Below are 22,149 nucleotides of genomic sequence, written 5' to 3'. Positions count from 1 at the left end.
TCCATACAAGCGCAGAGTGAGCTTATAAGCCTGCTTCACCTGAATGTGGTTATAACAACCTCAGTCTTGGAATACAAATAACTAATAAATATCCAATTTACTACAATACGACTGACCATAATCCGATCTATTACAATCTAACAAAGAATATCCGACTGACCATCAAACTACATCTGATTGACCAACAACTGAGATACTAGTGTGGCTGTCAACATATGGCATGTCCCGGTGGTGGATTTTTGAGAAATCCGACTCGAATCCATATATCCCTTGATCAAAAAAGAAATAGACAAAAATAAATTCAGCTTGGACCACCCTAGACTGTGGAATCTGCTTTAACAACATCTTCAGACAAAACTTCAGATTTTGATTCCAACATAGCATGATCTTTCAACACCTAAGTCATATCTTGTATTCCAACATTCTCAACAACTTCAAACACCTGTTCAGGTTCAGCCTCCACTAAATCCTCATCAGCACTTGACTTCTGAACCTTATTATCTGTCTCCAAAGTTTGGACAGATACATCAACCACTTCCTTCTACTCAGAATCTGATTCCAATAATTGTGCTTCATCCCTGTGCAAACCCTGTATTTTGTATTCCTCAAGTTGTTTTAAACAAAGGTCTTTCTCCTTCTTCAATTTCTCTACCTCCTGTAACAAATCATCTTCATAAGTACTCACAAAACCATTTTTTACAACTTCATAGGGATATCTAACTATAGAATTCAATCTCTTCCTCATAGCTTTCCAGACATTCTGCATTCCTTTCACAAGCTGCTGTCTCACCACATTCAAATCCCCTTCATCCATAAGAACCCCAGTGACAGTAATCTCTTCATGAGCTAAAACCTGTTTCTCCAATTCCTCCAAAGGCTTTAATCTCTGGTGCAACATCTCATTCTCAGCTTGTAATTACGTATTTCTCACAGCAATCTGTTCTAACTCAGAATTCACCCTTCCTCTCAGATCCTTGGTCCAATCTTGAAACATTCCCAAGGAAAATTTTACTTTTGCCACTTCACGCTGATGTAGCTACAATTGACTCTGCAATTCATTCTGATGTTTCCCCTTCATCTCTTCCAATTCTAGTTTCAAGGCCTCTGCTACATCCATTTTCTGTTGCAACAAGACCTTAGATACCCTTGAATCTGCTACATTCTGCATCTGCTCTTCCATTTGATGTTGTTGATTAGTAACAAAACCCTGTAAAGCTTGTAACATTTTGACAGTTGTAGGTACATCAAAAATAGTTGTTTCAAATACTTTTGAAGAACTTGGCCCAACTTCAGAAAAATCCAATGATTTAGCTATATCCTGAATGATAGCATCCAACCTCCTTTTCTTAGGCATTGAGAAAGTTTTCCCAATCACTTTACTAGGAGTCTGAGCTTTCACATCTAGCTCCACTAACAAGTCACCTAATATCAGCTTTTGGTCAAGACTGACCAAAACTTTCCTAGCTTCTTCTTCAGAGTAACCAGCTGCAAGCAAGTCTTGAAAAGTCTTTACTTTCTCTAATAATGTTGTAGGCACATCTGATTTCTCAGATTGTTTCCCCTGATCAGGCACCTCTTCTAACTCACTAATTAGAGTCTTGTTAGACAATCTGCTGCTAGACTGAGTTTTCCTTTTGTCAGTACTAAAATCTCAACATGAATTCTGGCATAGACCCAATGGGCTCAACTCACCTTTCCACCACTTTCAACAAAACACAAAGGAGCATAATTATCTTTTGACATATAATCATACTTTGCCAAAAAACACACTCTTCCAAAAACCACTTAATCTATTCCTGTCTGCAGTAATCAACATTTGTTGGGTCCAAGCCCTTGTCGGCCAGCCCGTGGGAAAGCCTCCTATGGCATGCAGATGCTTTTAGTTATGAGCCACTCCACAAGTGGAGTTTGCATGGTTAGTTTAGCCTATATATGTAAAAGGTTACACATCAATCAAAATAGAGAAGAAGAATATAGCGTGAGTTTTTTACTGTGTCGAATCTCTCTCTCTCTCCATCTCTCGTTTCTCTCTACTGATGCTCATTATCTCGCCATGGAACTCCTCAGGCTGCATCCACCCTAGCCCTCGTTCCAACAACTGGTATCAGAGCCCTACTAGGCCTCGGCTCTCGACAAAACCCTCGCGGGTACAGCCGCTTACACAGAGGAAAAAGACACAGTCGACCTGCATGCTTTTGCCCATAATTGGTAGCAGTAGATTCGCCCTGGCTTGCTGGAGAGATCTCGATTCTTGAGTGCCTGCAAATTCGGCATATACAGCCTGCTGCGACCCCAATACCCTCCTCGCTGTCATCTTGCGCCATCTCTGCAGATCAGAGCTCGTTTTTCCCTTTGTGTTCACACTATTTAGAAATAGTGGCCAGCTAAATTAACCTTCTAAGAAAGTGAACAGTCACACCATATTCACACTTTCGGTGCTCGATACCCGATTTGCAGGAAGTGTTGAATTGTCAAGGAGTGTTCGCAACATATCAAAAGGCAGCATCTTAAAATGCAATCAATAGCTTGGTGGAAGTTCTGCCATATCATCTTGGGATGCTCAAAGGTCTTAGACTTGAAAAAGCATATCAAAATGGATGTAAGAACAAAATTGCTTGGCTACATCAAGCATTTCAAAATACCATTGGCGGTACGTATGTGCGACCTACCCAAGGACTTGTCAACATGTTTTCCGGCATGGACAAGATAATGCATGCACATCAAGCTCTATCACTAAGGTAGCTTCCGACTCTTTCAAAGAATATTTGCTTCAAAAACCAAGAGATACATCAACAGATGCTGAAGATCAAGACCTGCTTCGAGACCACAGTACAAGTTTTTTCATCAACTGTTTTTTTGCCAGTTTAGTGTCATAGTTTTTGTCAGCTTTTGTCTATTGTCAAAACCATCATAAACTTTCCAGTCAAAGCTTTTTCTTTTACATTGTCAGTTATTGTCATGCTTGTCAGCTTTCATCATATCAAAAAATTTGTACGGGATATAGACACTGCCATCCATAAATGGTAAGACCTCCCAATTTATCAGTTTTTTGTTCTCAAGTCCCATTTTTGTCCCGCTTCTCATGAGGTTACTGGGTACACCTTAAACCCAAGGTTTGGCAGTGAACCAAAAAACTCCACTTTTGGTAGCTAATGTTTTGACCTACACCCTATCTGTTCAAGGGGGGGTTACTGATCTAGCACCAGGTTATGGATAAACCAAAAATCCTTGGTTGTGAGAGAACCTAAAACTCCCGGTTGCCGAGTATACCAAAAACTCGAGGTATCATGAGAGGGTCTGTCCAGTTCGGGCTTGAGGGGGGGATTGTTGGGTCCAAGCCCTTGTCGGCCAGCCCGTGGGAAAGCCTCCTATGGCATGCAGATGCTTTTAGTTATGAGCCACTCCACAAGTGGAGTTTGCATGGTTAGTTTAGCCTATATATGTAAAAGGTTACACATCAATCAAAATAGAGAAGAAGAATATAGCGTGAGTTTTTTACTGTGTCGAATCTCTCTCTCTCTCCATCTCTCGTTTCTCTCTACTGCTGCTCATTATCTCGCCATGGAACTCCTCAGGCTGCATCCACCCTAGCCCTCGTTCCAACAACATTCTCAAGCATGTAATATTGTCTTCCTCCATCTCTAGGACCAAATTTCTTCTTTAAATCATCATCTAAACATTTAGGAGCTACTATAACAGAAGTAAAAGGTAACTGAAATACCTCAGAGATTAGCCCCGGACTCAAAGTTAGCTTTTTTGAAATTGCTCCCCTTGTTTTTCTCAATAACTCCACCTGTGTTTTTTCATATATGTTGGCTTTCCACTAAGCCCAAGGTAAAGTTGCAAAATCATACAACCCAATACTCTTCAACCACTATACATTCCTAGCAGCCTGGCAATCGATTTCCACCTTAAAATTTGTAAAAGGCTCCATTAAACTCTGGAGCATCTTGTTGGAAGACAAAGGAGTTGCATCCTCCTCAAGTGGTAAGTCGGCCTCATCCTCAGGGTCTAAGATGTTGACCCTCATGGTAACTCCTTTTCTCCATGGTCGTAACTTGCAGGTTTCCCCTTGATCATCATCAGGGGAAGGCTTCATAGCTGGAATTGGTTTAGCTCTCGGCATGGTGGGTGTCAAGGGTGAAGAAACCTTGAAAGGCTGATATGGGTACATGCAGGACCGATGGACGTGATTAGTCACACAAACACACTTGCACTGGAGAGTAAGTGAGGTGATTAATCCTTCCCTCACTCTCATAATAACGCTTAGTGGAGAATATTTCTCACGCGATTCAAAGCCATTTTTCAAATTCAAACGTTGTTTAAAATATTCGATCCAGTAAAATCCGAGATAGCACAATCCAAGCAAGTAAAATCCGAGCGAGCAAAATTTGACCCAGTACCCAAATGGAATCCCAGTACTTTTAAAAGAAGTTTCAACAATGACCTGCTCCCTTGGCTTATGCAAGAACCCAAAAACTTCACACAAGGTAGAATCTACAACACTAGATTGAAGCCAATCTAGATGAGGTGGCTTTCCTTGAAAAAACAATAGAGAAAAGGATCCTTCTATTAGTTAATGAAGACTGCCCATAGGGCTACAACCACCTCTGCAAGAGCGGGCTACAACAAACATGATTGGGAGACTCTCCCAAATTGGGGCTAGGGGACAGCCTTGTTTGATTGACCTTTTAACTTCAAAGGCTCCTACAAATCAATTATTAGAGTACAATAGCTCTGAGTGATTGCTAGCTACTAGGGTGTGTATTATTTGACATATCCGAGGCATAGATCCCAATGCTTTCATAACGTCTTTTGTGTACAACCAAAGAATCCGGTCGTACGCTTTGTCAAAGTCAAGCTATAAAAGGATACAATCTTGATCGGTGAAATTAGCGTACTCGATGCCGACCATAGCTCGAGCCATATCTGCCAGAATGTTATTATGAATTAACCTTTCCTTAATGAAGCCGTGTTGGTGGGGAGTGATAACTTTATCTAGAAGTGGATATAGCTGAAGGGTGATTGCTTTGGCAATGATTTCCTATGCAACTCTCATCATTGTGATCGGTCTCCAAAGTGTTTGACATGAGAGTAGCACGGAAGCTTTGGGATAGGTTTGGTGAGACCTTTTTTCACGCTTGTGTCTAGCACCCCATTGGTAAGAGCTTTATTTGCTAATTGCATAATAGGGGTCTTTAGGTTCACCCATGAAAAACTCTGTTGCATGGTGTCCCATCTAGGAGACGTTTCCTTTCCCAGAGATTGCAGCGCAAGCTCGGGGTGTCCACTAGGAAATATGTAATATAGCACGTGCAAACAAAATAAGGGCTTTATAATTAGGTATACTTATAGAAAATTGTACTTACATAAAGGGTTTTTTAATTGAGAAAGAAAAAAATTTCATACATAAGGGATAGTTTTTTAACAAAAGTGCATACATAAGGGGTACGTATAATACTTGAAAATATATATTTGTAAGGGATTATTTAGATACCTCTTGTTCGCACCTACTATATGAAATTTTTACATAGTGGACTCCCCAGGAGTGCAAGCGAGCATTCGTCTTCGATGAAAGCCTTTTCCAGTAGTTTGCTTCTGAGTGTGTAACAATTCTACTAATAGTGTTGAGAAGCGTGGCTCTTGCATCTTCCACTTCTTTGGAGTGAGTTTATGGTTGTCCTATAACCACGCTTAAATAATTAAGCATTAGCTTGGACATACCATCGGGGTTTCGCACCACATTCCCTTCATCGTCCATGAGCGTGTTGATGGTTCCGAGACATCTATTACCTTTGAGGGCTCTGAAGAAGTGTGCTTGATTGATAGCCTCAAGTTTTAAGTAGGTCTCTCTCAATAATAACCTTGTCTACTATATCTATAAGAGCTGCTTTTGCTTCAAGCCACCTCTTTGTTCTGCTTCAATGATCGTCCCTTCGCTTTTTTTGGTGTTCAACAATTCAAGTTCCTCTTCAACTTACTTATTACTTTATTCGCAAGCCTTCTTAACCCTCGAATCCGCTCCTTTAGTTGTTGTTTGTATGTTTCTAGCAAAGACATCCCATGCTTTATGGTTCTCCACTTCACTATCTTTTATTTCATCTTTGCCATTATGCAGTGTGTTTGGACTATACAATTTTATATTAGAAAAAAAAGACATGTAATTGTAGCACTCATTAAGACCTACTCCCGATAACTCTTGTCCCCCTCAACTTCATCAGACCTTTGTTTACTCCTCACCTAGGTCTTGTTGGCAATACTCACAATTTGAGTGAGATTATATTTGCTACTAAAAAAGAATTACAAAGGAGGTATGGCTTGAACCGATCGGAAGGGCAATAGTTCCACGTAGACCTCAAGAACAACAATATACAAAAAGCAAACTAATCAAGGAGCCACCGTAAAAAATAGAAACCCGTAAGCTCTTGCATGGTTGCCATAAAAGACAACTTCCCTCCCACAAGGTATACCACAAGGTATACCCCACACATCCAGGACCTAGGTAGCTACAATAAAACATAAGAATCAAATATTAACATACCATCAACATAAGCACAAAGGGGGATTTCGAGCGCGCCATCACTAGCCGTCGAGGAGCCTTTCACCAAAAAACAAGAGCATGACTTTTCACACAAAGCATCTGATGAACCACTACTATCCCAAAGCTCGGTCGCCAAAGAAAGAAGAAATCTATAGGCTATTGTGGGGATCCATTCCCCATCAAAGGCTCCCACTCGCTGCCACCGAGCACCTAGCGTTTGCCACACACATTGGATACCCGCAAGTAGAGAACTGTCAAAAATCCGTAAAGAACTTGGCCTCCTTTGCCTCCCTTTGCCTTCTCCACTAAGGCTTACTCCCTTCCCCTCTAAGGCTTGTTTTTAAGCCAAAAACATGGTGATATGGACACATGCATCACACATTCACAACTAATGAAATAATTTGTTGTTTGGATGGATAGAGGTGTGTTTAACCGTGTGAAAGCTCCTTGGATTTCTGCTTGGCTTTATTACTCTAAAAAATAATACATATCTTCAATCTTCAATTGAACTTTTTACTTTGATTGATATTTCATTTCACATTTTGTACAAATTGCAAGACAGAGTACTACTTGTCTTGAGTAGTGTTCTTTTTTAGGAGTTTCTATTCAATTGCATTTAGCTTGTACCTAGTAACCTCTGTGCAAATCTCTCTCTCTCTCTCTGTCTCTCTCTCTCTCTCTCTCACACACACACACACACACACACACACACACACGCACACACAAAACCATTTCATGAAAAAGAAGCTGATGTTTTTGTTATAATTTGGTTCAAGATGAAGAAACTTTCTAGGGTGGGGAGGTTGGCATTCCTTGTTGCCAAAGGTTGCCAAAGAGAGCATGGAACAATTATTTCATGCAAATTAAGTTAAAGTTTTAGCTGGAACTTGGTTTAGGATGAAGAAACTTGCTAGGCGTGGAAGGTTGGGAGTCCTTGTTGCCAAAGAGAGCCTTGGCATACTATAACAGAACATAGCTTCATGTATTTATCTGAGAGGGAAAGGGAAACTTGCATGCTCTTCTCCACCCAACCACCTCCTCTTGCAAGACCTATGCTTAGGAAACCCCTTAACTTAGCATGCTTAATCAACCTTGCATATGATCCTTGTCTTGACATTATGCACTCTTATTTGTCAAGATGCTAAAATCTGAGAACCTCATAGGAGGGTTTGTAAACTTGGGCACTTAAGACTAATGAACCTTTGGTCTTGGGATCTAAGACAAATCACCGAGAAAAATCTTGAGGCTATCGGAGGGTGTCTCGAGAGGAGGGGGTAATTGTTTTTGGGTTACCCTCCTTCCCTCAAATAACTTTACCTCAAAGGGGTCAAAGGGGTGAAGTTAGCATTACCCTCTCCCTCCTTTTGTGTGTGGGCGTGAGAAAATTTCAATCAAGTCCATCCCATCATGTCTTGTCTTACAATTGCCCCTCCCGTGGAGGGCCCTTCTTAATCAACGTAAAAAAAGCTAGAGAGGACGCCACACGTTAACTTGGCTTGAGCTCCATGCATAAGCTTATAAGGGTTTTCTCGACTCCAAAGGCAAAATCATGAACCGCTCTAGTATAAAAAACATAGGACAAAAATGGCGACTCTCCACCCGCTTCTCCACATCACTATATCACATGATGTGTTTTTTTTTTTTTTGGGCGGGGGCGGGTGGGGGGGGGGGGGGGGCAACAAGCCCAAATCATTAGGTGCTGATCGTCCAATTCTCCAAAGGGGGAGAAAATGAGCCCTAGTTTACCCCTAGTTTAGCATCCTCACCTCCCATGGGGTTAAACCAAGGATCTCATGGTCCCCAACACGAAGGTCTTTTTTTCTATTTTTGTTCTTGCAATACGATGATTCGGATCAGCTAGTTTTACAGCGCCCACACACCCATATGTGCATGTTGCAGGGGTTGAACCATATTGATCACACTCAAAGTCTCTCGCCTTTACCGCTAGGCCAACTCCCCTTGACCCCATGCGAAAGCCTTATCACATGTTAATGCGCGCATGGTGAGTGTAGACTACTCTAATTTATGCCCTACCTCACCTTGATTTATCCCTAGTTTACATGGCGATCCATTGGTGAGATGAAACTTGCACCATATCGCCAAATTCATCCCTAGTTTATATGGCGATCCATTGATGAGATCAAGCGTGTACCGTATCGCCTAATTTGGGCTCCCGTGTGAGATAGCGACGACGGACGATCCTACATGTTTAAAGACCTCGTTAGTCGTGCCCGAGTTCAAGTTGTAGATCCATGTGCCCGTGGGCCACAGGTTTGTCTTCTTTTACTACTCGGTGTTTTGTTGTCCTCGAGGTAGTAAAAGAATCTAATGGGATAATAGCAAAATGAGATATATTTAGAAGTTAGAACTCTATGGTATGATGGAAATTTGAAATTTGGTTTGGAGCAACAGTCAAAGTTGACAGTGCTTTTGACTGAAAGAGCCTTGCTCTTTTACAGACCCCCTCACGTTCTCTTCAGCTCAGTACAGGCCCATCGTTGTCTTTCCGCTTTCCCACTCTTCTAAGCTCCTGGCTATGGCGGATTCCCTGCGCGTGCACCTCTCCACTTAGGGTTTCTGCATGTGGCAGCTCTTGCATTGCGCCGGTTCCGCAGGTACTTGATCATGCTGCCTTCTGTACTTCAATCCCGATATTCAGAGTCTGAAGAGCTTCATGTTTTCATCTCTGGGATATTTGGTCGTCTTCTTTGCAGCTCAATTGCAAATATTTTTCCCAATTCGCGTTCTTTTTCTTCCGCTGCAGGATTCTTTTGATGCGCGTTTCTTGTTCCCGAGCATGCATACAGCAGGCTGTAAGCAGATCTTGCCGTCGGAAACCTAAGCACTTACTTCCCCTACAACGTTGCCTCGCAAACTAACTGTGTGACCTTGAGGTGGAGTAGACCAGTGATCTGAAAAGCTGAAAAAATATGTCGATCTTTGCTCATACAAGATCCGCAGGAGCAGCAGACTTCCAAAAGTTTGCCATGGGCACCATGCAATGCTGAGAGAAATTCATGCTGCATAGTTAGATGTGTACCTTCTTTGCTTAAAGAAGAATTTATGGAGCTTCTTCGAGCAGTTCTGCTTACGGCCATGGCTGGGCTCTTAGCAGAATTCTGTGTAGCAGATGACGTTGGTTGTCTCCGAGCCTTCAAGGAGTCTGTGAAGGACCTTAATGGGTACCTTGACAACTGGGTTTTCAAGAATGTTTCGCTCGGTGGTATTTGCATATTTAACGGTGTGCAGTGCTGGAACGATCAAGAGAATAGGGTCATCACTTTAAAAGTCTCACAAGCAGGCCTGTCAGGGCCTTTCCCATCAGGCTTGAGCAAATGTTCCTCTTTGCAAGGGCTTGATCTGTCAAACAATGACTTTTCCGGTCCTCTCCCCACCAACATTTCCCAACAGATGCCATTTTTAACAACTCTGGATCTCTCCCAAAACAGATTCTCAGGTGCCATACCAGATAGTTTGGCATATTGTAAGTATTTGCATGAGCTTCATCTTCAGCAGAATCAGTTTAGAGGGCCCATACCTTGGGGCATAGCTCTTCTTGAAAAGCTTACTGATCTGGACATGTCCTCTAACTCCTTGAGTGGCCCAATCCCCTCAAGTTTTACGAATCGCAGTGTGGTCGGCTTGGCTGCTTTCAATGCGTCTGTTTTTATGAACAACCCAGGCCTATGTGGGCCTCCCTTGAAATCCGCTTGTGGCGGGGTCCACCGTAAGTCGAAGTTACCATTAATTGTTGGGGCTGTGATTGCAATTGCTCTGATATTTGTTCTTCTTTGTGGGGGAATGATGTGGTGGATGCTCTTGAGGCCAAAAACCAAAACCGGTGCTTATTTGCGTGATGAGCACAAGTGGGCAAGGCGCATAAGGGCACCAAATTCGGTCACTGTCTCAATGTTTGAGAAGCCTCTAGTTAGGTTAAGGTTGTCCGATTTGATGGCTGCCACAAATGATTTCAGCAAAGAGAACATAGTTGCTTCAGGTAGGACAGGTACATTGTATAAGGCATGCTTATCGGACGGTTCTGTGATGGCCATAAAGAGGCTTCAGATGTCATCACACACAGAGAAGCAATTCAGATCTGAGATGAGCATACTGGGGCAATTGCGACATAAGAATCTTGTGCCTTTGCTCGGATATTGTATGGCAGGTGGAGAGAAGCTGCTAGTATACAAGCATATGGCCCATGGCAGTTTAAGAAGTGCTCTTCATGAAGTGCCTGATGAAAACAAGCTGGACTGGGTGATGCGATTGAAGGTGGGAATTGGAGCTGCGCAGGGTTTTGCGTGGTTGCATCACAGTTGTAACCCAAGGGTCATTCACCGCAACATCAGTGCTTCATGCATACTCTTGGATGAGGATTACGAGGCAAGAATAACTGATTTTGGTCTTGCTCGCTTGATGAATCCGGTAGACACACACATCAGCACATTTGTGAATGGAGACTTTGGTGATGTGGGTTATGTGGCTCCAGAGTACATCAGAACCCTGGTTGCCACCATGAAAGGGGATGTTTACAGCTTCGGTGTGGTACTTCTAGAGCTTGTAACAGGCCAGAAGGCAATGGAAGTCTTCGGTGACAGCGACTTTAAAGGGAATCTAGCAGAGTGGATAGCATATCTTTCCACAAACGGGCGAGTGCAGGAGGCCATAGATAATTCCCTTAAGGGCAAAGCATCTGACGAGGAGCTTCTTCAATTTTTGAGGGTTGCCTGCAGGTGTATTCTGCCAGCAGCTCCGAAGGAACGACCCACAATGTATGAAGTGTATCAGCTTCTAAGAGCCATTGGTGAGAAGTACAATCTAACAACACAAAATGAGGACATACCATTTTTCATTGAGACCAAGGATGACAGTACAGTGGAGCTTATGGTAGCAACAGAGAAATGAAGAAAGCAGCTTTCTACGTCTTGCACTAGCAGTATGGTTCTTAATGTGCTACATTATGTAGCATTCATAGCATTGTCAATATCTCTTGTTCACTTGAAAGCTGATCTCTACCAGTTGGATATGGCACCTTGGCAGAATCAGCGACCGGCTACACTCCAAGATCAAGCAACAACTCACATGACCCTTCCAGAGTTTGTCTTCAGACACATGTACTGTATGTATCTATCTTGTGAATTTGCATATGCACCTGGCTAACTGACATGTGTACTTGACATTGTGGGCTTAAAAATAAAGATGGGCAAGGGCAAAGCTTTTTTTGGGAGAGCTTTTGGTTTGATTTGATGAGCAAGATAGGTTTAGAAGATGCTCATAGTGCACATCATATTTGACCATAGCTTTTTGTGTTGTTCAATGTTCTCAAATTTCCAGACGTTATACAAGAAGAGGATGTGTGTGTGTGTGTGTGTATCTGAGATCCATAACTTCTTCATGGAAGCCCTTTTTTCTCCGAGCATTTGGAAGGAGAATCCCACTATGCTCTCTTGCTAGTGTATCTCATAATGCTTATGAACTACACTTGAAAATAACTCTTTTTAATGATACATGGCCCTTGCACAAACAGTGAAAATTGGAATTTGTTAGATGAAGAGTTAAGAATTTGATATTTTAATCTTCTGAGGAAGTTGAATGCCCTTGCTATGGGCCATGACAAGTTTGCAGAATGAAAAGTTAAAAGTCTTCTCACCACCTGTATGAGACATTGTTAGGACATTTGTACAAGGTGCCTTTTTTTTCGACATCTAAAACTTTTTTGTTATGTGTCTTTCTTCGAGCTTTGACAAACGATAGAAATTTGAGCTCATGGAGTGCATATGATATGTTGTTGCCTCTGATTAAGGGTGATGTACAAATGTAAATCCTAATGAGGCACATACACAACTTATGGAGGTTTTAGATGGCATCCAAATCAATCAATTTTTTACTGTAGATGTACAATATGTGATTGATGAAGATAGGGTTGAAAATGAGAATGAGCAGGCTAAATGTATGCCAGAATGGTTGGTACAAACTTTGTGCGACATAAATTGGGTGATCTTTGTCTATTCATACTCGTTTAAACTTTGAGCATGCCTCTTATGTGTTAGATTGTTATACTTGGGCCATATCTAGTATGTATGATCACAAAATGCAAAGAATTGGTTTATTGCAATGAAACTTGAAAACGATGCTATTATGCATAATGGTAGGTGGTCTTTGTTTGACTCGTCTCCTTGCAAAATGGCAATTGGCACTAAGTGATTTTTAAAGTTGAAACTAAGTTTGATGATAATGTTTATTGTTGTAAGACTAGTTGTAAAAGGTAATGCTCAAGAAAAGGACATTGATGTGAATGATACTTTTGTCCCCTCTCTTCATAAGCCTACCATTCATAGCATTTGTGCATTGTCAAATCATAGTGATTAAAATATAAAAATGTTGATTTATGATTAAAATGTAAAAATGTTGATTTTCATGAGAAATTGTACGTAGCATAGCGTTATGGTTTTGTTAAAAAAGGGTAGGACAGAAAGATATACAAGCTTAAAAAGGCTTTGGATAGCTTGAAGTAACTCCATGTGCTTGATATGAAGAGATACATGCTCGTTTAGCTACACAAAGTTTTCACGATAGTCTAACTTAGAGCACTTTAATGTGAAGCATGCAAATGATGTATAACTAATCATTGCACTCTATGTTGATGACATGTTGCTCATTGGACCAAAAAAGAGAGATATTTGAAAGTTGATTTGAATGCCTCTTTTTAAATGCCAGCCTTTGAAATTTTGTATTATTATTTGGGTATACAGTTTAAGCAGGTTGATGGAGGTATTACTTTGAGTCAAACAAAGTATAATGAGACAATGTACATTAAGTTTGTTGCATAGGTTTGGCATTGAAAAGTGCAAGCCTATTGCTACTTCTATGGAGAAAGATTTGAAGCTTATTCTTCATGATGTTGGCGAATACTTTGATGCCACTCTCTAAGTAAGCTGTTGGTTGCTTGATTTATGTATGTATTCCAAGGTTAGATATTCAATGTGTAGTTCTGCAACCCAAAGCGGTCACTTTTCAAAACGTGTATCATATCACGTGAGTTAACCAGAGAGGATTATTAATAGCCACAAATATATCCTTTAATGTATACATTAGAAAGGTACGAGGGTTTTTAAAATAGGCCCATAGTGAAAATGTAACATGTATATTGGGATATTATTAATAATATCTTGAATGCATGTGATATAAAAAGCTTTTGATGAGTGACTATTCCAAATTTTCAAATGAGTAGATTTATGCATAGCCCAAGGTCTATGCATCGGAAGGTAGTAAAGCAAATCAGTTGGGGACTTGAGTGGCACTATACACCTTGGGTTGTTTTCTTTGAATGGGGATCATTGTTACTAGATTTACATCCCTTTTTAGATTTGCATTGGGTTGATTTTTGCTACGACACACGAGTGTCCACTAGCGGTTTTTGTTTCATGCTTGGTGGCTCATGGATATCTTGGTCGAATAAGAGAATTTACAATAGCCATCTCTAGTTATAGGGTAGATTTCATAGCTATTGTTGAGTTGATTTGGTTAGATGGCTTCTGATCGAATTGAGTTGGATAACATTCATCCATCACTATCTTCACTAATGGTGAGAGTGCTTTGGCAATTGTGAGCAGCACATTGTTCCATGATTGCACAAAGAACGTCAAGGTGTATTATTATTATGCTACAGAGAGAGACTCTTTGCTAGGGAGGTCAACTTGTTTTATTTGCCAATGCAAGACAACGTTGTTGATATTTTTATAAGGGTCATGCCTAAAGTTTGAAGTTTTTTGTAAAGCATTGGGCTATGCCCCTTAAAAGATTTGTCAAATAAGGTATGGTACTTCTCTCTATATGAGTGCGAGCTCTTTTCATTGCATCACTCCCAAGGGGAATTTGTTATCATATTATGGTAGTGACATATTCGTTATCATATTATGGTAGTGACATGTGTGAATACCCTTAGAACCACTCGGTACTATTTATCCTCATTTAGAGGTTTTTTTTGTTGAGATTCAATAACACCCATTATTCTAGCCTAGTAAGCCGTATCTTTGTATTAACACACTCACTAATACTATTACACTTCTCTTAAGGCTATCCCTAATGGGAATCCTACCATTTGTGACAAAAATCCTAGTCAGGGATTTAAAAAAATTGCATTTTTAGTGGAATGTAGCTTTCAAAACATCGGCATTAGGAAAAGTTTGAACTCAAATTTGGCCCTTTTAGCGCTAGAGAGAGGATGTTGCACGACCAATGGATGGCGGGATACCATAATAGCAACTTTGATTTCTCTTATATCTATCTCAATTTTTTGCAGCAACTTGCTTAGATCTTTCTTTTGTCTAGACTGAATACAATAAAATGTGACATAATTCACACTCAACACAATTGTTTATACTTTTTTGATACGGAGACTTTATAGTTATCCTGCTTATTCCCATTCATTTATGCTCTACTAATTATTCTGCTTACATTTTATTGCATTATCTTTGCCCATGTGGACATTATTAAACACCCCACACACACACACCCTCTTTTGTGTTGTGCATCTTAAGGCTGTAGAAGAAGCACTAATGGAGATCAAAAGACCTCAATGAGCATCCTCAAGCATTAAGTTAGTGGAAGTATCCAACAACTTCAATTTGAACAATGGTTGATGACTTTCCACCACCATTATCATTGAAAACCCGGTTCTTCTGCAAACAAGGAAGAGAAAGCGCACAGGAAATAAATAATTACAAAGGTAGAGGTAAAGACTTTTGCTTACTACAAATGGAAACATTAGTAAAGGAGGTGCTCATTGAATGCATATATGTGCACTCTGAGGTACGTATGTGAGCACCATCAATAGGGTTTCCAACTAACCGACCAAACTGTGCGTTTTTCAAACTCCACAAGAGGTTTTTCCATTTACTCATGCATTGTGTGATTAAACTTGATTGACAAGATGTTTTTATTGACAACATCCCTTGTGAGCTACCTCCTAAACGAGGTAATGATGACCGTGCAATTGAACTTCTTCCAGGAAGCTAACCACCTAACAAACCTCCTCATAGAGTTTCTCAAGCTCAACAAGAGGAGATTATGCGGCAAGTGATGAGTTAGTTGAGAAGGGCATGGTTAGGCCTAGCTCATCTCCATTTTGCTCACCTGTGCTATTAGTGTAAAAGAAAGACAGCACATATCGTATGTGTGTCGACTATAGAGCACTAAATAGGATCACTATCAAGAATAGGTTTCCCGTTCCACGGGTAGAAGACCTATTTGATAAGCTACAAGGATCGACCTACTTCAATAGGATTGACCTAAAAAGTGGCTATCATCAAATAAGGATAGTTGATCAAGACATTGTAAAGACCGCATTTTGCACTACATTTGGTCTTTACGAATACATTGTCATGCCTTTTGGCTTGACCAATGCACCAGCCACATTCAACCGCTTGATGGAGAAGCTGTTCAAGCCTCATCGAACCTTCACTGGAGTGTTCTTTGATGATATTATCATCTACTCTAATTCATTAGACGAACACAAGCAGCACCTCCAGGTAATATTTCAAGTTTTAAGAGAGAATAAACTTTATGTTAATCGAAAGAAAAGTGAATTTTTCTTGCAAGAGATTCAGTATTTAGGTCACATTATCTCTCAAGATGGCATCCAAATGGATCCATCCAAGCTAGAGGTAATAAAAGGATGGCCTAAACCAAGGAATCTTCATGAACTAAGAAGCTTTATAGGTATGTGTGCATACTATAGACGCTTCATAGAAAAGTTCTCACAAATTGCGGGACCATTACATGACCTAACAAAGAAAAGCGTTAGGTATACATGGTCTGCTAAGGAGAAAAATGCTTTCGAAAAGCTTATCTCTCAACCTGTGCTTACACTACCGGATCTCTCAAAACCATTTGAGGTCCAATGTGATGCTTGTGGTGATTGCCTTGGAGCTGTTTTGCTCCAAGAAGGGCACGCCATAGGCTATGAGAGTCGAAGGCTCGACCCTGTTGAGCAAGCTCTAGGCATATATGAAAAGGAACTCCTTGCAGTTCTACATGCCTTAAGACTCATGGAAGCACTATTTATTGGGAACTCCTTTCATTCTGCGCTAACGGATCACCAAAGTCTTAAGTACTTCATGACGTAGACCAAGCTCTCTGACAAACAAATGAGGTGGGTAAATTTCCTTTCGCAATTTCATTTTCATATTGCTCACATTGCTGCCAAGCATAATCAAGTAGCTGATGCACTCTCAAGACGGCCGAGAGTGAATGCGGTCTCCATAGCAACTCACAATGATCTATCTTCAATGATAGATGAGTATGCTATTGATCCTGATTTTACAGATGTAATTTCAGCCCTTGCATTAGGGAAGAAAGAAGAACCATTTACTTTACAAGATGGTTATCTTCTCTATGGCAATAGACTATGTGTTACTAACTCACTACGTGAGAAAGTAATGTATGAATCACATGCTCCACCTTATGCGGGGCATAGAGGGATTCCGTCTACCTTAAAGGGAATTGAAACATATTTCTATTGGCCTACCATGAAAGTGAACATACAAGAGTATGTTTCTAAATGTGTGGTATGCCAAAAGACAAAATTTGATAGAGGGAAGCAACTTGGATTGCTTCAACCCTTGCCAATCCCTAATTCACCATGGGAGAGCATATCCATGGATTTTATCTTTGGATTGCCTAAGTCTATCCATGGGAATACGGGGAATGTGGATGATAGTAGACAGGTTCGGTAAACAAGCTCATTTTATACCTATCAAAAAGACTATCAAATCCCATCAAATGGCAACCCTCTTCATTTCAAGAATTTTCAAGTACCATGGCTTGCCAATGTCCATAGTGTCGGATAGAGATCCTAGAATGACCAGTAATTTCTGGAAGGGTCTCTTTGAGAATTTAGGGACAAGGCTAAACTTCTCTTTGGCCTATCATCCACAAACGGATGGCCAAAGTGAAATAGCTAACCTAACAATTCTCGATCTACTAAAAGCCTATGTAACGGAAGTAGATCAAAGATCCCAATGGGAGAAGTACTTACCTTAGTGGAGTATGCTTACAATAACACTGTACATACTTCCACGGGAAAAGCACCTTTTGAGGTAATAGAGGGAAGATCAAAAAGTCCCTTGCTACTTAAGGTACATGGGAAGATCTTCGCTGCAAATGAGTATAGCCGAGACCTACAAGGATCTTTTCAAAAGATTAAGGATGCTATCTCTATCACACAGCAAAGGCAAAAGGCTGTTGCTGACAAGCACAGAAGAGCCCAAGCCTTTAAAGAAAATGATTGGGTCTTATTAAAGTTTCCCAAGGCTCGATTAAGGCACACGACGGGCAAGAATACTACGGGCCACCAAAAGTACTATGCTAAACTAGCAAAAAGGTACTATGGTCCCTTCTAGATTCTTAGGCCAATCAATGAGATGGCCTATCAACTCAAGTTGCCCAATCATTGGATCATACACAATGATTTTCATGTGAGCCTATTAAAACCTTACAAAGGAGAGCCACCTCAAGAACCAACCATTGAAGACCCACCGGAGATCGAGGGCCAAGAGGAGGTGCTGCATCCCGAGTCCATTCTCTGACATGAAGACAAGGTATTAAGAGGCGGTAAGACTATCCAATGATATCTTATTAAGTTTAAGAATTATCCTTTTGAAGATGCTAGATGGATGCAAGGCATACAATTAAAGGATAACTTAAACCTTGTCAATGCTTACAATGCTTCCCAAGAGTAAGCAAATGTACAAAATCTTAAAAACGAACAAAGTTTTTGTCTTATAAGACTCTCTTTTCTTTATTGTGCACAAAAATGTAGTAGTATGCATGCTTAGATCAAGTTTGCGGAGACGACGTCTCCCAAAAACCAAGTAGAGCTTGTCACTCTACTATGGAAGATTGATAAGGACTAATGTGCATACATGCTTGCGACAGCCTCAGGCTCTCAAGCGCCAAATGGACTAGTCATCCATTGTGGAACGATGTCGTAGGGTAACATAGGGATCCTCTAGCCGCTAAAAAAAGGACTCATGAATATGCTTTATCTTCTCTACACCATAGTCGAGGACGACTATGATTTCAAGAGAGAGGTAATGTCATAATAATCAATATCTAATTCTCCTAAATGATTTTCTCATATTAAACTGATCATTTAATGTGGGGAAGTGCCAGGGGAGAAAAAGCTAGAATATTGGTTAAGCTAGCAGACCGGCCACTGTATGGATCCAAAGGAGGGAAAATAGGGATCCAAAAGGGGGGCCATCTGCAAAAGATCCATGTGCAACAATGGGCTAAAAAGACCCTAAGGTTCAGCCCATTAAGACTTCCAAAATGCTAAGGTTCCAAAATTCAAAGGTTGTGTCCAAAGGTCAACCCTAGGGGGATTGGATGCTTTGTGTGTGTACAAAAAAGTCTTTTGCAATCCCTACTTAGGAGGGGGCGAGCCTTTCTTGTAGGGGATGAGAGAGAAAGCCACACATACACACACAAGCTCCCTTTACACAAAAGGAATGAGGGACACATGTCAACTCCCTAGCCCAGATGCCCACAAGGTGTACCCAATTCCTATTGGATGGCCTTGGAGGTGGACCAATGAGAATTAGGCTAGAGTAAATCTAGTTTAATTAATTTAAAAACACTTAATAAAAGAACCAATGAGAATTAAGTCCTCTAGAAGACTATTGGACAGTCTCCCAAGGGGTCCAATGAGCATTCAACAACCCAATGGCTTGCCTGATTCCTATTGGCCAGAAGGCAAAGGGGTCCAATGAGTGTTTAGTTAAATTATTAAATTACCTAAAGCTCTCACAAAAGGGGGGACACATGTCAGAAGGCTATCACTTATGCTGCTTAATAGTCATTGGCTTGACCTGGGGAGGTTCAATGAGGGTAGAGCAAGAGGGCTCACCCAAGAGAGAGAGGGGGCTGATTTTTGCAAGGCATTATCACACACACACTTACACAATCTCATGTGTGAAGAAAATAAGACTATCTCTTCCCAAGCTTTAATGGAGAGCTCATCACCTACTCTAAGCTTGTGAGATAGAAGCCTACATCGACACACTCTTGGCATGTGGATGCAAATCCAACCAAGAGCCAAGCTTCAATGCATGCTCATCTCCTCTACCATGCTAATTACTAAGCTAAGCTATGCTAATATGAGTGATTATGTGAGGAGATTTACATATTCCTTTTAAGATACTCCTTCTTCCTCTCAATCTACTCTCATACCCTGCTAGCTCTCACCATCTTCGAAGGTGTGTGAGGTCTTGGGTCAGAGACCAGGGATAATTGATGTTGTGTTTGCTAAGTGTTTTGCTTAGTGCATGAAGCTTTCATCTTCATTGCACTAGCTAGTCTTGAAGGAACGCAAAGAATTGTATTGTCCAATGTCTCTCTTGATGGGAGAAACCATAATACAAAGCCTTTTGGAGGGGGTACCGGCTCCATGCAAATCCGGTCCTCAACTGTTTTCAATAGCTTAATTTCTCTCTCTTTTGAAAGTATTGTTCATACTATCTAACTAGGTGTTATCTTTTTTTGTTGCTCTCTCCACCCAAGCGCTCTTGTAATTATCACTAGGAATCTATTCTAATGAAATGCCCAATATGTTCATGCTAATTTCCGCTACACACAAGTTTTTAGGCCATTAAATGTTACATGTAATTTTCATAAATACATCAATGTAGTTTTTTTTTCTTGCAAACATTGTTTGAGCACAATTGTTTTTTCAATTCCAACTCAACTTGCCTTTACATTGCCTATAATAATGTACACTATATTGTCCAGTTGAATACAATGAGTTTTAACTCATATTTATAATACTGAGGGATCTTTCCTAGGCTCGCAGCTAGGGATATATAAAGGGAGAGATAACATGCATGGAAGGTGAGCCAGTAGGTGAAGGAGTAGCCTTGGCAGCTTGAGCAACTAAGGGTGCTGAGTCATACTCAAGAGGCGAACAAGGTATTGGTTGATGGGCTGAGGCCTGAGAAAAAGATTCAATAGTGGCTTTCTCATCCTCCATAAAATCTATATAATAAAAAGGCTAGAGGTAGACTAATGAGAGAGATGAGTGGAGGCAATTGTAAGTGCTTGATGTGTTGCTTAAGACACTTGTTTGTACCTCTGAGGTAGAGGCTGTGATTGTGGCCTTGCTTGTGGCAGGACAAATGCAAAGAGGGCTTCTTCGGGACGCATTTCCACAAGATTAATCATATTTTGGACCATTGTCATCTTGAAGACCTTGACATGAACATCAAAAAAATGTGCCAGGTTCTTAGCTTGCAAATGAATTCCCTACCCTCAATAATCATAAGAAAAGATCATTTGTCTAAGCATTAACAAACAAAAAATACCACTTATATTCCAATGCTCCTCAACATAATTTTTCTCTAACATGAGCTCAGCATTTGCAAGAACTCTCTATCCACAAGAAATCTCGTCGTCCTATTTCATCACCTTGCCACTAAACATTAGCATTTCCTCCCAGATTTGCTCTTGGGTCAAAGCTTGCAATGAAACCACAAGTCTTTGAACATACTGAAAGATTAGGTAGAGGGTGATAACATGTGCTATCAAAATTGCAAAACTAAATTATGGACAATTAACTTTGGATAGTCCCATGGAACCCGTGCACTCAATTTTCAAGGTAGCAATGCTTACAATCAATCTTTAGTTCCCAATGAGAACTATTTGCACCAAAATTTGAATTTAGTTGCTATTCATATTAGACATAATATCTAAACAATGGAAAAAAGAGACAATACTTACTTTTCATTGTAAGATAGAAGTAAAACCTTGACAGTGTGCATGCTAATGGATTGAAACCAATCAATGACATAGATCAAGGAGGTAGACTTTGAGGTAAGCACAATAACCTAGGATTACGATTCCATGAGAGGTTAGAGACTAGCATGTTGTGAGTAGCAAAAAAATTGATAAAGGTGACTAAACATGTTTGAATAAAAAACCAAGCTGTGCAAAATGAGTTCACATACCATAGACCAAAAGTTATAATTTGGTATGTCAGCTCCCTGATACTATCTAGCAATATGGTAGTCCCTTGAGGCCTTAAGGAGAAGTACAAAATGCATCCCTAAACATCAATAGCCAATGCTATCTCTCTGTCATTTGACTCATCTTAGGACTCTTCATCTGCTAGTTCATGGACCTATTCCCCATTAAGACACATGCTATAAATGTGCTGGATGGCATAACATCCGTTACCTTCACTTTATTGATTGGAAGGATTTTTGAAATACTGTCCATTTTCCTATCAAATATTGTCACTACTGCAAGGGTCTTGTCGTACCTAGACCGCGAGAGCCCTAAGGAATTGACCTCTATGGAAATGGTCTATAAGCACGTAACTATCTTGGAAAAGCTCAATAAGGAATTCTTCAATTGCCTCATGAAGGAATTCAATTGTGCTTTTGGCCCACATGAAATTGAGGTTGTGTCTTTTGCTGATCTCACGCAAAACTCTCTAGTAGGGAGCTTATAGGGATAGCAAATGAATTATGCTTCTAGAGTTTGCGGAGTTCAAGTAGAACACTTTGGTTCTAGTTATACCTTTGGTGCGTCATAGTTGTGCATAAATTTAG

At 40.5% G+C, this 22,149-nt stretch overlaps 1 pseudogene; it reads left to right on the top strand.

The window, feature by feature from the left end:
* The first annotated feature begins 9,024 nt into the window (after positions 1–9,024).
* Positions 9,025–12,048, top strand: LOC147454702 (probably inactive leucine-rich repeat receptor-like protein kinase At5g48380 pseudogene; annotated as a pseudogene).
* Positions 12,049–22,149: the final 10,101 nt, after the last annotated feature.

The sequence above is a fragment of the Adiantum capillus-veneris genome, chromosome 7 (assembly GCF_014529385.1).
Source record: "Adiantum capillus-veneris isolate H3 chromosome 7, ASM1452938v2, whole genome shotgun sequence".
Lineage (NCBI taxonomy): Eukaryota > Viridiplantae > Streptophyta > Polypodiopsida > Polypodiales > Pteridaceae > Adiantum > Adiantum capillus-veneris.
This window is presented reverse-complemented; position numbering and strand designations above follow the sequence as displayed.